Source organism: Mustela nivalis, assembly GCF_964662115.1.
Source record: "Mustela nivalis genome assembly, chromosome: 2".
NCBI lineage: Eukaryota > Metazoa > Chordata > Mammalia > Carnivora > Mustelidae > Mustela > Mustela nivalis.
Window position 1 is genome coordinate 17311796 of NC_139021.1, and position 16505 is coordinate 17328300.

A 16505-nucleotide genomic window follows, 5' to 3' on the forward strand; every position below is an offset into this window, starting at 1 on the left:
TTGTGCCCTAGTGGCTTCCTGGAGTCCTGTGCTCTGAGCCTTCATATGGGCTCAGTGAGAAAGCACACCTTGATTGAATAGTAATGCCTGCCAGGAGTGAGGAGGAGAAGAGTGGTGGTGACCGTTACGAGTATGTGCAGTGCGAAACTGAGTGAACCATGAATCCACAGGTGTGGGAATCCAGATAAGCCTGTAGCCTCCTTCCCTCCCCTCTTCTTTCGTCTTTCCAACGTTTTTGATAGTTATGTTGAATTAAAAAAAAGTATTGATTATCTTCTCAATTAAAAATAACATGCTTCCTAATGAGCAGATGAGGATACTGAGGCCGGAGAGACAAACAAAGTTTTTTGTTAGAGGAGAGATGACTGGCAAGAATGACTGGATCCAGAACCAACACTTATGTTATCCAGCTGCCTCCCTTTGGTACCAGTGGCATTCATTCATTCGTGGATGCATGTGTGCATTCATTCATTCTTTCACACATTGATTCGATGAGCACTGTGTTCCAGACACTGCATTTCTCACTTATTTATTGATATGGGAGGAGACGTTTAGGAGGCTACTCTTCCACTCCAGAGGAGGCACAGTCTGCAGACAGTGCCTACTTAATGACCTTTGGAAAGTTACTTCTCTCCAGGTCTCTGTTCTATAAAACGGGGATGAAGATAAAATTCAAACCTATCAAACTTGTCATAAAACACTTCATGAATATTGGTGGTTAGCCACTCTCCTGGTATTAGGGAATAAGGATATGTTTTTATGGAATTTTCCTAAACTTTCTGGATCATAGAAATCTCATATTAAAAGTGCTCTTGACTAGTTACAAATTTGGAAAACCAACTTTAGATCACTTTGTATGGGGGAGAGTTTCCTCAAGGAGCCAATTTCTGCTCTATCTCAAGTTTTTTGTGAAAACTGCTCTTTCTGGCACACATTCACTCCCCTTTTCCTGTACACCCCAGTTTTGCCCCAGAAGAACTGCTTCTCCTCCTTCTTCAGAGAGGTCTTCTCTGAGAGCTCCCACCCCAGCCACCTCCTCTCAACAGAAGCAATAGGTCTCCCTGGAGAGCATTCTTATTAAACTTTATGACTTACTGTTTTCCTATAAGCATTTGTCACTGTTTATATTATTTGTGTGCTAATTTGTTTAATGACTGATTCCGATTAGTCTGTGAACCCCATACAAGTAGGAGCTTTGCTGTTTTAGTCATCATGATGTTCCCAGCCCCTGCACTATGGCTGGCACCTAGACGGGAGTCAGAAAGTGGCAGGTGGGTGGCTAAATGCATGCTGGGACTCTGGAATCACGTGACACCTAGTAGATCTCTGACTTCTTGCTAGCCGGGTAAGTTAATTTCTTAACTTCTTTGAGGCCCAGATTCCCTATCTTTAAAGTGGAGGTGGATGGGGGGATGGGGTAAGTGGGTGATGGGCATTAAGGAGAGCACTGGGTGTTATACACAACTGTAGGATCACGGAGCCCTACCTCTGAAACCAATAATACACTATTAATTAATTGCATTTAAATGAAATTTTTAAAAAAATAGAAAGTGGATGAAAATGTTTTCTTAATGATGGTAAAAGGATCAGCGATGGCTAGTGACTTAATGGGGAGGGAGAGAGGAATGAATTGGCAGAGCACAGAGGATTTTTAGGGCAGTGAAACTATTCTGTATAAGACTGTAGTAGTGGGGCACCTGGATGGTTCAGTTGTTAAGTGTCTGCCTTCTATTCAGGCCCTGATCCCAGCATTCTGGGATCGAGCCCCACATCAGGCTCCCCACTTAGCGGGAGGTCTGCTTCTCCCTCTCTCACTCCCCCTGCTTGTGCTCTTTCTCTCTCTCTCACACACTGTCTCTCTCTCTCTGTCAAATAGATAAATAACAATCTTAAAAAAAATAAAGACTGTAGTGGTGGAAGCATGTCATTGTATATTATTGTCAAAACCCACGGAATGTACAGCACAAAGAAGGACTGCTGATGTAGTCTATGGACTTTTGTAAGAAAAAGGTGTCAATACTAGGTCATCAATTTAAGCAAATGTACCACACTAATGCAAGATGTTAATGATCGGGGAAATGAGGTTAGGGAATAGTGGGAAATGGAAATTCTCTGTACCTTCTGCTCAGTTTTTCTGTAATATTAAAATTGCTTAAAAAAAAACAACCTCAAAAAACAACCCTGCTAACCACAGCAAAATGCTTCCTTCGAAGGCAGCTACGAGGGTCAAGTGCTTAGCACAGATCCTATGAATTCCACTCTGAATAAGAGCTCCTTTCCTATAAGAACAGTCTTTGCAGCTTTTAGGTAATATTCAATTACTTGACTTTTATGGCTAACCTTGGAGTGTGCAAATTCTCTAAACCTACATGTCTAACCAATTTTAGGGGCCTGTGAAGGTATCTTGGTGGAAAGCAAAAACGATTTTGAGATATATTTCAAAATAAGCTGCAGAAAATTTGACATCCCTTGAAGATCCCCTTAGAAGCCTCTATTTTGTATTTGTTCTGAGGTAACTCCCATTCTGAGATGCCAAGGGAACATCTCAGAATCTGAGTGACAGCCTGGCTCTGTGTCTGTGTGCAGTGTGGACCACATGGGGCTTCAACTGACACGGCAGATGCCAAGCCAGCTAGCAACAGGAGACAGGCCAGAGCCGTCCTGGGACTGATTTGTGGGTGGTTCTGAAGCCCGGGCTCCTCTGAGAAGTTCTGTAATTGCCTTGCACGTGGGCCTGGAGCGTGGGTCTGCTTGGATTCTCTGTCTCTGCTACCTTAGGACAGCTTGTCCTTGTCCCATTTTCCCACAAACCCATAGACCTCCCCCCACCCCCACCGTGGGAGCATTTTAATATTTTTGCTGAAAAAAAATTTTTTTTTATGCTATAGGAAAACTAGATTGCCCATAAGGAAGAAAACCTAGAAAGTAGACAAAGAAATAATAAAGACACGAAATTAAGCCTAGGGACTCAGTTTGAGTTCCCCTGCAGTCATGAGCTTTGATTTCTAATCTTCCTCAATCTGGTTTCAGGTTAAATTACAGACTCTTAGCGGTGGAGACTCACCCTGTCTGATTCCCTCTATTTCCAGAGCGGGACTTCATAGCCCACAGGGGTGACAGTAATTGCATGGGGCAACCCAGAGCTACAATAGAAGGCACTGTGCCTGCCTTTGGTCTTTTGAGCTACCTGATTCACAGCTAATCTTTCTCTATGGAGAGCCTTTTCCACTAATAATATACTATTCTTTTTGCCATTGACCCCTGGGAGGAACGAGACATGATTATTTGCCAACAGACCCTGAACCCCAGATATATTCCTTTAGATTGATCCTTTCTATCATCTCCTCTTATTTTCTTCTGATTTATGATAACAATTGCATTATGTTAGAGGCAAGGGGCCTCCCTTTGGTATATTTTAAGTGTAGTTTCTGCTAGGGATGTTGGAGAATTGTGTGAATAAATTATTGGGCTGGCAATGTTAACAGCCTTTTACTTTAGTGATGAGAAATAGTCATGGAGACCTTGACCTGCACAGCCACAGTCATACATATTGATGTCTAAGTATGAGCCAGGGAGTCAGACTGAAGACTCTTCAGTTCAGTAAGGATTCAGATCAAAAGGCAGAAGGCGGCTGCCAGGGGACTGTTAAAGTGTATAAAATAAGGGTTGGACCATTAAGATAGTGTCCACTGGACAGATGGGAAGTTTAGGCTGGGCTTCCTTAGCCATCCTTTGTCTAGTTTCCTGAGGTCTTTTACTTTCATTGGTCTCAGCATCTCCTATAGGATTAGCCTTAGCTCGCTCACAGATGTTCCATTGGATTCTGAGATCTGTTCTTAGGATAGCTGATGCTGGCTCTGCATGCCGTTGGTACCCGTGTCTCCTTAACCTCCATAGGGACCAGAGTGCAGGAAGTCTGAGGAGAGAAGGGCTTGTTGGGGTCATGCCAAGAAAGAGGAGCAAGTGATGCTACTACTCATAGTTTCTGGGGTCACTGAGACAAAGACAGGGGTTCCTGAGTGACTGTATCTCCCAAGGAGCTCCGGTCCTCTGACCTCTGGATTACCTGCACCCCATAAGTGCTCAGGTGCCCCGTGTGCCTTCAGAGGAGGTGGGATGTCTGAATGGGTTAAGGCAAGAACAGGACGGCATTGAGGAGGCCCCTGTGTGACGTTAAGCAGAGTACATAATATGTAGGCGATGATCTTCTCGTCTGTAAGAAGAGGGGTGATGGAATGCCTTCCACGGTTCCTTACAGTCCAGCCACTTCAGGGCTGCTCTATTCAGCTCTGACATCATGACCCACTTTTGTGCTCCTAGAACTATTCTCCCCATCGGTTATATCACTAAGGATGGGTCCAACCTCAACCAAGCCAGCCCTTCCATCCACTTCCTTTCTGCAAAGTAGCCAAGTGCATGGGTACTTCCTGGTTGTTTTATGAAGATGGGACACTCTTCAGAGCTTTTACTTGCACAGCTGGCAGACAGCCCATTAGAAAGTTCTTATTTGTCTCCATCATGTTCCCTTTTTAAAACCTTCAAGTGATTCTTTACTGCTTATAATCTAACATCCAAGCTACTTTGCATGATTTACACAGCCTTCCTTGACAAAATACCAGACTACTTCTTTCTCCATCTCAGCCTTGAAACAAATGCCTTAACATTGAACTTCCTCACTTTCTTATGTGTACCTTAAATTTTTCCACCATTTGCCTTTGCTCACACTGTGCTTCTGTCTGTAATGCCCAGTTTTTCTCTGGTCTCCCATTTCTTTCTTCAGGATAATGCCCATCATCCTTCAAACACAAGCCAGACATTAACTATTTCATAATAAGTAAGAGAATGAATGGAACAAGCAACAGATGTGGCATGGAATACTGTGATTTTTTAAAAAGTTTTTTTTTTTTATTATTATGATGTTCAATTAGCCAGCATACAGTACATCATTAGCTTTTGATGTAGTTTTCAATGATTCATTAGTTGCTTATAACACCCAGTTTTTACCACAACACGTACCCTCCTTAATACCCATTACCCAGTACTCCATCCCCTACACACTTCCCTTCTGTAACCCTCAGTTTGGTTCCTGGAGCCCTGAGGACCATAGGGAAAGGGAGGGAAAACTGAATGGGAAGAAATCAGAGAGGGAGATAATACTGTGGTATTTTCTTGAAACCTTCTAGAATCCATGAATTCTGAGTGAGAAGGAGATTCAAAGTGGTGGTCCCATCCTGAAGTAACCCTAATAGTGCCTGGGTACAGAATTTTGATTTCATGACACTGTGACTCCTTACCTGTGGCATGTCTGCTGAAGATCACTCAGATATTAGCGTCATCTCTCATTTCATAGGGATAGTAAGACCTACAGCAAAAGGTAGTTATGAGGATCAAATTAGATTGTGGATGTGGAAAATGCTATGTAAATGTTAGTTGAAAATCACTCGTGTGTGATCAGCAAGCTGAGAAAGTTTCTGGCACATGGTAATTAAGAGGATTAATAAATATATATAAATAGCCAGATAATGAATGAATGAGTAAAGCAGCCCAGAGAACTATAGACAGATTGGGGAGGGTGCCACTCTACTCCCACAGTGTGAATTACTACTATTAGCCAACAATTATTGAGTGTCCTTTATAAACCTGGCATTGTTCTGAGCCCACAGTACATCGTTAATATTTAAAAGTATCCACTCTGGGGCGCCTGGGTGGCTCAGTCGGTTAAGCATCCAACTCTTGCTTTTGGCTCAGGTCATGATCTCGGGGTCCTGGGATGGAGGTCTGTGTCAGCTCCATGCTCAGCGGGAAGTCTGCTTGAGATTCTCTCTTGTTCCCCTATGCCCCTCTCCTTGCTCTCTCTCTTACAATAAAATAAATAAAATCTTTAAAAGAATCCATTTTGTAGGTAGTAGTATTCCTACTTGACAGATTTAGGAATCAAGGCATATTATGTAACTATTCTGAGCTAGATTATATTGTCCTCCCTGATTCTTCACTCTTTTGTAACTTTTACCATGTGCTTTTGTACTTCTTCCCACTGAAGAGTTTTGGGTTTGGCCGTGAGACCCATTTTGACTAATAGAATACGGCAGAAGTAATGGTATGCCAGTGCCCAGCTGAGACCTTGAAAGTCTCGTGTGTTTTTGCTTGCCTTCTGATGCTTTTACTATAGCCATGAAAATATACCCAGATGCTGAGGAATACAGTTTGCTGGTTCCAGGAGTAGAACTGGAGATATGTGGAGCAAAACCACCTCAGAAAAGCTTTCCTGGCCAACCTGAAGGTGTGCAAGCAAGTGCTAGAGGAATCAGAAGAGCCACCTGACAGAGTAGCCACTTCTTGGCTGACCCATAGATATTCATGTGAAATCAGTGCTTATTGCCGAATGCTAAAGAGATTTTTTTTTTTTAGATTTTATTTATTTGACAGAGAGAGAAATCACAAGGAGGCAGAGAGAGAGAGGGGAGGAAGCAGGCTCCCTGTGGAGCAGAGAGCCTGACATGGGGCTCGATCCCAGGACCCTGGGATCATGACCTGAGCCGAAGGCAGAGGATTTAACCCACTGAGCCACCCAGGCACCCCTGCTACTGAGATTTTGTGGTCATTTCTTAAGCAGCAGAAACTAACTGATGCGTTGTCCTAAGTCACAGAGTTAGGAGTTGACTAAGTCAAGACTAGAACCCGGATTTGTCTGAAACCAAAGCATTACCATTATGCCATGCTTGAAGACCCAGGAGGGAGACTTGACCTGAGCAGTTCCTAAGGGAAGCTAATTAACAATCAAAGCCATTTATGGGACACCAGCTATGTTATCTTACTGAGTCTACATAACCTTCTACATTCTATAGGCCAAAGCAGTAGATTATTATTTCCATTTTATAGATGAGGCTTGGAGAGGTTAAGTTGTCTTTCAATTGTTCCCATACTATATATGGCAGAGCCAAGATTTATATCCAGTTTTTTCTGCCTCCAAAGCCAAAGCAGTCTCTGCTACTGCTGTATTTGGGTAGGTTTTCTGGTGTGCACTTATGTGACTATTTGTATGTGTGTGTGTGAATGTGTGTTGTGAGGAATTTGAGGGGAAGTTCCCCCACTCTGTTTTATGTCCTTTTCATGTCTGACTGATTTTTCTACAAGGTGAGGATCCAGTTACCAAGACAGAGTGTACTCCATGGCCAAGAACACAATGTGTTCTGAATTTTCTAGCAAGGGAGAAGGGAGTGTTGCTTCCTCTTTTTTCTTTCTATTCTTTCTTTCTTTCTTTCTTTCTTTCTTTCTTTCTTTCTTTCTTTCTTTCTTTCTCTTTCTTTTTCTTTCTTTCTTTCTTTCTCTCTTTCTTTCTCTCTTTCTTTCTTTCTTTCTTTCTTTCTTTCTTTCTTTCTTTCTTTTTTTTTACTACATTCGTGCTTTTATCAATGGCTATCATTGTTTGAGTTTTCCAAAAGTCATCTCATTTTTCCTGTGTGACATTTTCTCCCCTTTCTTAACAAATTGGCATGTGGGAAAGCACATTGCCTCTTTTAAAAGGATTTTTCAAGACGCATCACCAGCACCGCCCTCCCAGCAGACTGCTCATGTCGAAGCCATTGTCAAAATATGGCATTCTGCCATTGGTGAGAATGGAACTTGTCATTTACTCCCAGGGCTATTGTGGAAATTTGTCTTATAGTCGTATCCCAAATCAGCAAGATTTATTTTCCTCTCTTTACGACATGGTCAGAACTCTGACTTCTTTGAATTCTTCAGATCCTGAAAACCAGCTTTCGGAGAGGAGGACGGTGTAAGGTGAGGGACAAAGAGAAGCGTGAGAGGCTGGATGAGTTCCGTGGGAATGTAGCTCCAGCAGAATCTGTACTCTAAAGGCATTTGTGGCCCGAGTAGAAACAGGCATGTCTGAAAATCAGGGTCCATGACAGAGGTCAGGGGAACAAGAGGCTCCAGGGCATTGTGGGGTGTAGTGGAGAGCACAGACTTGGGGGCTGAACTGGAATAGAATCACCGCTCTGCCATTTAGTGTACATGTGAAGTTTGTCAAGTTAATTGGTTTCTTGGCATTTCAGTTTCTTCTTTTACAAGAAGAAGTGTTAATTGGGAATCTTTTAGCTTCAGGCAATAGAAAGCGATGGGAACCAGCGTAAGAAAAATAGACCTACCTGCTCACAGTACTGTTGAATCTAGCTTCAGTTAAGGCTTGCTGCAGGTTTTGCTGGCTTCAGGTGTGGCTGGATTCAGGAGTTCAGAGTGTGTCATCTTAGATTGCTCAGCTTTGCGTGCTTCTGCTTGCTCTCATTCTCAGATTTTTCCTCGATGGTGGCAAGATGGCCCCAGGATTTTCAAGTTCCTCAGTGCTCATGGACTCAGAGAAGCAGCAAGTGCCTTTCCCAATATGCTTGTGATCCAACTCTATATGGGAGTGACTGTGCTAAATGTCCTTTGTGTTTTCTTTCAGAGAAACCCCCCAGAAACAGGAACCCTCCTCCACTCTGCTTTAGGAGACTGGATGGACCATGTCAATGTCTTCTTTGCCCTCTGGTTTCTATATTTGGCTGATGTAGATCCCTGGCAGGATATTGAAGAGAGTGAGGTCAGGGTATTTATTCCCTCTGCTTCCTCCCTGAGATGCTCCCATGTGTTGGCTGTGTCCCTCAACTGCGGGTTACACCTGTCAACTCTCCCTACATGACTCCCTCGGCCTCCAGATTCTACCCACAGCTCCTGCTTTGGGCCCTCTCAGGACTAGGAGCAGTACCAGCCCCCACAGCCACTAGTCCTGGGATACTGTACTGCTCCTTCTTATGTAGCTGCTCCACATGCTACATTTAAAAAATAGTCCTATTAACCTGTCCTCAAATGATTTAGAGTGTGCTCTCTGTTTTCTGCTAGGACGCTGACTGGTACAGTAGGCAATGTAAGTGTGTAGAGACTGCTAATCCAAGTTAGAGACTGCTGATACAAGTTAGAGACTGCTGATACAAGTTAGGCATCCGTGTCCGGACTCTTCTTTTCTTAGCACTCACCCCCGCCTCACGGTTCATCCACCTCACTCCCCTTTGCACTCATGTTCACTCTCATGGAGAGCTTGCCTGTTGCACAACATGATTAATATTTGTCCCTGACACTCCTCTGGAGGCAGCAATGGTAGTCATTGCAATCTTTTGCGTTTGCAAAATGTTTTGAGATTAAGGAGGCCCTTTCACATCAAACCTTGAAACAATTTGTTGGCATCGGTGTTACAGTCTATATGTTAGATACATGGAAAGTACACGTCACATGGGTGAAGTAGATCGCCCAGGTCCCAACCAGTAGTGGTCGAGCTGGACTCCAATCCTGGGTCTGTCTAATGCGCAGTGAATAAGAGGGAGTAATTAACTCATGGTTGTGTGCATCTTGGGGGACTTGAGAAAGAGAAAAGAAAAAAAAAATCATGATCCTCCTTGCAAGCAAAGCCATATTTGGTGACAAAGTATGAAATGATGGGTATAGAGAATCATAGCGGAGCTAAATGACCCTTAAGAAGAGTAAGGAAAAAAAAAAAAACCTCACTGTCTCCAACAAAATCTTTAAGAGTCCCATGTTCTACTGAATGAGCTAGCCGGATGCCTTCCAACAAAATCTTTAATAACGTACCTATTGCTCACGAGTGCATCGTGGAATTTTTGTTTTTTCTTTAAATTTGGGGGCAGAGCAGAGTGCTGAGCTTCATCAGTGGACTGGATGAGAAAAGAAGTTGCCATAGAGGGCAGCTCCCTCTGCATTGTAGCTGCGAATGCAAACAGAAATTATTGTCATTGTCCCAGGAGTCTGAGGTTTGCTTTAGACAACAGAGCTCCCCTGTGTGATGGGAGCATGAAGCAGTGGCCATTCATGAATAAACAGCCTGCATCGCGCAGCCGTGTGCTGGTGGGAATGGAGCCATCAGCCAGGACGGTGTCTCATCTCCTCTTGCGCTGGCGACAGTGACAAGGCAGTCTGCACAGAAGACGCTGTCACCTGAGGTCTGCCCTTAAGTGCCCTTGCAAAGCTGACTTCTAAAAAATACTTGTAGCTTCCAAGAGGAATGATTATTTCCCGAGGGACAAATGAAAGCTTTAGAGAACCAGAGATTTCTAAAAAAGATTTGCAAACTTTTTTTCAACAGGAATATCACATTAAGTGGTCATCAAGGACACCCATGAACATCAGCTATGGCAGAGCTGCTGCCTTGGAAATGGGGAATTTCTGAGCTTACTTGCCTAGCAACCTAGAGGGAAGGAGTTCCCTGGGAGTCTCTGGATGGAAGCTCCTAGGACTTCCCAAAGCGCAGCTCTTAAAAATGTATTACCTGCGTTCTTAGTTTATGCCTCTCTAGGAGATTCGTAGTGTAAATTAACACCTTAACACTTCTGCCCTTCCTTTGGGCTTAAAATCATTTTAAAATAAAACTTTTAAATTGGTTTAACTAATGTTTCTGTGCTTTTGTTTGAGTACTTAGCTAGAGCTGCCTTAACACAGAATCATACACAGAGAGGTGCTTCTCACAGTTTTGGGGGCTGGGAAGTCCAAGACCAAGGAGTGGACAAATGTGTTGTCTGGTGAGAGTCCTCTTCCTGGTTCATAGACAGCTGTCTTTTTGCTGCGTCCTCACCTTGGTGGAAGGCTGCCCTCCTTTTTGAGGGCAAGGATCTCATTGATGAGGGCTCCACCCTTGCAACCTAGTCCTCTCCCAGAGGCCACCACATTAAGGATCTGGTTTCAACCTATGAGTTTTTGGGGCAGGGAGACACAGATACTCAGTCTATAGTCAGGACAGAGAAAATTGTTCTATGTGTTTATTAATAAGAGCAGTTTTCTGAGATAGATGAGTTGGGGAAATCCTAGTGTAGATGATGTGGAAGTGCATTGTTCAGTGGGGTAACCGCTAGGCTTGTGTGGTTATCAAGCACCGGAAGTCGGGTGAGTCTGAACAGAGATATGCGGTGAGGATAAAATGCACACTTCGATTTGAAAGACTTCCTATGAAAAGTAAAATTTTTTGTTAATTTTTATATTGATTACATGTTGAAGTGATATTTTTTATGTGTTGGGTTAAATAAAATAGATTAGAATTGTTTGCTCCTGTTTCTTTTTTACTTTTTAAAATGTGGCTGCTGGAAAATTTCAGCCACATATGCGGCTTGTATTCAGGGCTCACTCTGCCTTTCTACTGGACGGCGCCCCCACAGTGTAGCTTGAACATCCCTTACCTCCCCATGGCTGAGCCTCATTCTCGGCTTCGCTGCCTCTCAGATCTCATTTCCCACCCCTCTCCCCCTTGTTACCTCTGTTGCAGCCACAGTGCTCCTCAGATATGCTGAGGATGACTTCCTAGGACCTCTACACTTACCATCTCTCTGGAATGTTCATCTCTGCCTACCCTCATGGCTGCCTTCTTCTCTTTGTGCATCTGCTCATATGTTACCTTATTAGAAATCTCCTTATTGTTTTATTGAAAATGGAGGTTTTTTTTATAATCCGGGTATGGTGAAGTCAACAGATCAGAAGACAATTGCTGTTGAAAAGATGTTTTGTTACTCGTTGTCCCCAAGAGGAAGGAGCTTGCCTTGCCACACAAGGCCACACAGGGAGCAAGGAGAGGGTCCAGGAGGAAGCACTGGGAGTAAGGAAAATGTGAGCCAGAGTCTTTATTGCGGTTTCTCCGCAGAGGAGCAGGTGAAGCAAGGCAAATAGGAATTGGCTACTTTAAATAATTTCAGCGGGCTCAGGACTGTTGGGGCTCTTCCCAGTTGTCTGGTACCTGGGAGGAGTGGGGGTGTGTGTGCCCGCGCAGGTGTGGGCTTTAGATCGGTAAGTTTGCATATGAAAGGCACACCCCTGGGCCAGTTGCTGACTATCTCCAGGAACTGGTTCACCTTGGAAGGAGCAGTGTCTCCAGGGCCAGCCAGGCTCCAAGCTGTCAAGCATTACAAATACAGAAAATAAGGAGACATGATTAATACACCTACTACTCTTATGCACATCTATTTTCTTTTTGAGCACTGATCTCTCCCTAGCATATTTTATATTTGTTTACTTATTGCCTTTCTCCTCCACTGAAGTACAAGCCCCTTGAGAAAGGATGTAGTGCTTGTGTGTGTTTTTACTGCTTTTCTCTCAGTGCCTGGAAGAATGTACGATGCACAACAGGAGCTTGATAAATACTTTTTGATAGATGAATGGATGACTCAGGTAAGGGACTTTTTCCTACTGGACTCAAATGCTCAGTTCCTACTGGACTCAGAATCCACTTTCCTGGGCACCCCAGACTGCCACACGATCAATCAGAATTGGCATTTTTGATAACGCCTGTTCACTGTGGGGCTGCAGAGAAAACCTTCTCTCCATCGTCTCCGCAGAGTACATGTCTCCTGAACACATTCACTGTGGTAGATTTTCTCCGAAGACAGCAGCCAGTAGGTCCTCTCTTGCCTCTCTGCACAGGTTTCTGCATAGAAATGGAGTCTGTTTCTCCTCTCCTAGAACTTGGGCTGGCCTGTGATTTGCTTTAATCAATGAAATGTAGCACAAGTGATGCTGTACCAGCTCTGGGACCTGCCTTTGGGAGAGGTGGCAGCTTCTGCTTTCATTCACTGAGAACCAGCTGCCATGCTGTGAGGAAGTCCAAGCTATACCCCTGGACAGAGAGGACATGTGTAGAGATCCTGGAGGCGGAAATCCCACACACGAATGCCAATCATCTGAAAAACTACTGCAGCTCCACAGCCAATAGCCACCACTAGGGTCCAGACCCTTGAGAGAGACCTCTGCAATCTTCCAAGCCACCACAGACATCAGCTGATGTGTGAGTGATGCCAGAGGGACATGGCGTGGAGAAGAAGCATTGCCAGTTAAATCCCAGATCATAAGAAATAAATTGTGTTTGCTCTACCCTACTAAGTATTGAAATAGATTATCATATGGCAAAAGGTAATTGATAAACCCATCTTGTCCTACGTCCCCATCCTGTAGTGAGGATCACCTCTCACTTGGCTCAGGCAACTGGCCTGCACTGTCATGGTGCTACCATGATAATATAATTTTCTTCCTCTCCAAGGCAGCATCTTGGTCTGTTGTGGAGACCAGAGTCAAAGGTTTATATCCATGGGCCTCACCTCTGGTCTGCTGCACAGTTCTGGGTAAGGTACTAACAGATGTGGAGACTGTCTGATAGGGGTTGTGGTATCAGGCCAACCTGAGGTCCAGTCATTGCTCTGCTGCTTCCCAAGTTCTGTGCCTCCGTTTCCTCTTCTATAAACAAGGATGGTCACCCTTCATTTGGCTTTTGTGAGGATGAGAGAGGATGCATGTGTGTGTGAAGTGTGTGGTACAGAGATGGAAAACAACTGGCCCAAACAAATCTCACCCTCAACATTTCCCTGCATAAGGCTTTGTCTTACTTTTGGAAAAGCTAGGCATTTCCAGCCAAGCACAAAGTGGAGAACTAAGACCTGCATTCAGATTTGTGGGGACTCTGAACATTGGCCCCCTAGGAGGTTCTTTCAGAGGCTTTGTTGTAGCAACGAGCCAGCACCAGCAGCACATTCCTAGGAAGGCCTGCAGCAGGGCTCCTGCACAATAGGGGTCTGTGGGCTGATTGCCATGACAATGATACATGGCTTAGAAAAGCATATCTCATGGCCTGTTGGGACTTCTTTCAAATGCTCTCCCAGGGCAGACTATTTTGTAAGAAGACAATGAAATCCAAATTTACTATTGGGTAAATTGGGTGGTTAGGGAAGGAACCAAAGTTCTCCAATTAATTGTTCATCTTAGACCATTTTGTTGCCTCTAAACATTGCCTTTCCCTCAGTAAAACCAGTACTGCAAGGAAGTGGCTGTGTGGATGCTGACAAGCTAAAAGCGAGGGCTGGCTGGAATTCGTGGTTAAGAAATAGGAGCTGTCAAGTTGGCTTTCCTGTTGGGAAGCTGATCTATCCTAGGAGCCAAGGATGGGCCAGTGTAGACAGGCCTGACTTTACAGAGCAGACATGGGGATTAGGAGGTGCCCAGAGTCTGTGGGTACAGGGATGAGGCCAAACAGTTATCCCTTTAGCTCTTGTAGGGGGGAGGGAAGATATCCAGCAGATATGCAGGGGAATGGCACACCAGGCAGTGTCTGTTCCAACTGGCCAGAGTTCCATTCTCATTGACTGATTGATTGGTCAATGCTGTGAATATAGCGTGTAGGAATTTTGGAAACCCAGAGGATTATATGCAGAGAACTGGTGCTACTCCTAGGTTACCAAACCAGGAGAGAGTCGCCATGTGGAGAAGGATGATTGACAGGAGCCATGACCTTTGGTAGAGGCAGTGGCTATCATGGGGATGGAGTGATGGTGGGAGTGGTCTGCCCTGGCAGGTAGAGTGTGTGATCATTGTCCTTGTTTAGAATTGTGCACTGTCATAATTAAAAGTTGACTTTTATTTGGTTTTATTGTCACTTTTATAATCTCTACAGACAATGTACCTACCCTTTATTGTTTGCAACCTGAAGTAGACCACTCTCACCTGTGCATTAGATGGAGGGATAGAGCCAACCCCTAGCCACTTGGAAGGGAGCAAGCTGAGGAAATAGATCCCTTAACCTCACTCTCTTCCATCTTCTCATCTCCTGAGTGTGTCTCTTATTGGCTACCTCCACAGAAGACAGAGGCAAGGGAGCCCATGAATGTCACCCATTCAGGTGAACTCCCCAAGGCACGGAACAGGGTAGAAAAGGATGGGGAGTAGTTAGGGTGGAGGAACAAACAGAAAATATCCAGCGCAGACCGAAGCTTGCAGTGGATTTGCAACTCTGTGAAGTATCCTTAAAGGAGGGAGGTGTGCCTCCTCTTCTCATCTCCATTTTCCTACTGTGCATTCAGAAGTGATGGCTGGAACTGGAACCGAAATTTTAGAGCACGAGATAAAAGTACACGTTGCAGGTAGCAGAACAATCAGAAGGAGATCAGGAAGGCCTGCAAATTACACAGGCTCCATGCTTGCCTTCATTCACATGAAAACGGGATACATTTCTGTTTTGTTTAGTCCACTGTTATTTATTTATTTTTGGCCAAAATCTACTTCTACCCATTATGATGAGTACTTCTAGTTATTTAAAGACTTCTAAAAGCTGTGTGTGGATAAAATAGTATGAAGCCACTGCCGGCCCCTGTTTTCTCTGACGTTAATATTTGTAGAACAGAATGGTCTCATTCGTATTTTCTCAAAAGGAAAGATAAAGGATTTGAAGACACTAACCTTTGGGTTAGGAAGATAGAGTCTTATCTGTGTGGGACTGTGGGTTCTAATCTAAAGGAGACCCTCCATGGGCCCAGCAGTCCCATTCTTTTTCTTAGGAATTTAGGACATATTTGATGGTTTATAGAGCTGCCAGCTGCTTTGAATAGGGGAAATAGATAATAGGAATATGTCTGCATAGCGGGATTGCAACTAGTTTGGGCTAGTGTATCATTTAATATTCTTCTGGCTACAAGTAACAGAACAGTCAAATAAAAGTGGTTGATGTAGATAGATTCATTTTCTCATGTAATGAGAAATTTAGAAAGGTGGGTTTGAGGTTGCCAATTCAGAAGCTCATTGATGTCAAGGCTCTAGGTCAGCTTCTTTCTAATTCACTTGAGTTCTTCTTCTGGCTAAATGCCAAACACCACATCTTCAAATAAGAACATCAAAGTCAGGAAGGAAGGAAGGAAAAGAACATTTTCTCTGTTTCTTTCTCTTAAGAAGGAACATCTCTTCTAAATTACTGCTTCCCTTAACATTCTGCAGATTTCCTCTTAATTGTCATAGTCTAGATCTTGTCACATGGCTACCGCCTTAAACAGTCACTGAAAGAGAGGAAAGGGATTACAACCGCTTTACTAGGCCAGTCATGATCCATCTATGGGCCTGGAACCATCTTCCCTGAGTATACCAGTGCCTCAATACCAGCACCAAACTAGGGTCCTATTAATGGGGGAGAAGGGGAGAATGGCTAGCGTAGACAATCAGAGATGGAAGGAAGTAGAAAGTTGATTTACGGAAGAAAGAAAAGGAGATCCAACACATGATTGAACTGCAAAGAAGTTGAGTGGCATTTTAGGTGGAAGTTAACTGAACAAAAGTTTAGAGCCTAGGCCATGATTAGGGGACAGAAGGTTGATCTCTGTGACTGAAAGGAACTGTTGGATGGGGACTTAGAAGAGAGGGGAATTATAAGTAGAAAAAGGAAGAGGTCAATATTGATTCTTTCCTTCTGTATCTTGGACCTGGCAAGCTGAACTGCTATTTTACATGAATTAACTGTCAATGTTTGTATTTGTCAAGGCTCTGGTAGGAAAATAGGAAAATGATGTCTCATTCCAATTGGACAACTGAGGACCATTTGATACAGAGACTGTTTATAAAGATGTAAGCAGGGTATAAGGAACCAACAAGGCATACTAGAGGATCTAAGGGCTACCAAGGGTGTGGTGCCATTACCATCCCTAGGACTGAAGAGGTAAGCTGGG

At 43.9% G+C, this 16505-nt stretch overlaps 2 long non-coding RNA genes across 2 annotated transcripts in view; both read left to right on the forward strand.

Moving 5' to 3' along the window:
- LOC309860162 overlaps nucleotides 1-16505 on the forward strand; it is a 132844-nt gene that overhangs the window by 97349 nt on the left and 18990 nt on the right. The window lies entirely within an intron of this gene.
- LOC309858811 lies at nucleotides 7688-11016 on the forward strand. The gene is made up of 3 exons (XR_014308347.1): nucleotides 7688-7782; nucleotides 8447-9992; nucleotides 10958-11016. It is a non-coding gene; the product is annotated as an uncharacterized lncRNA (long non-coding RNA).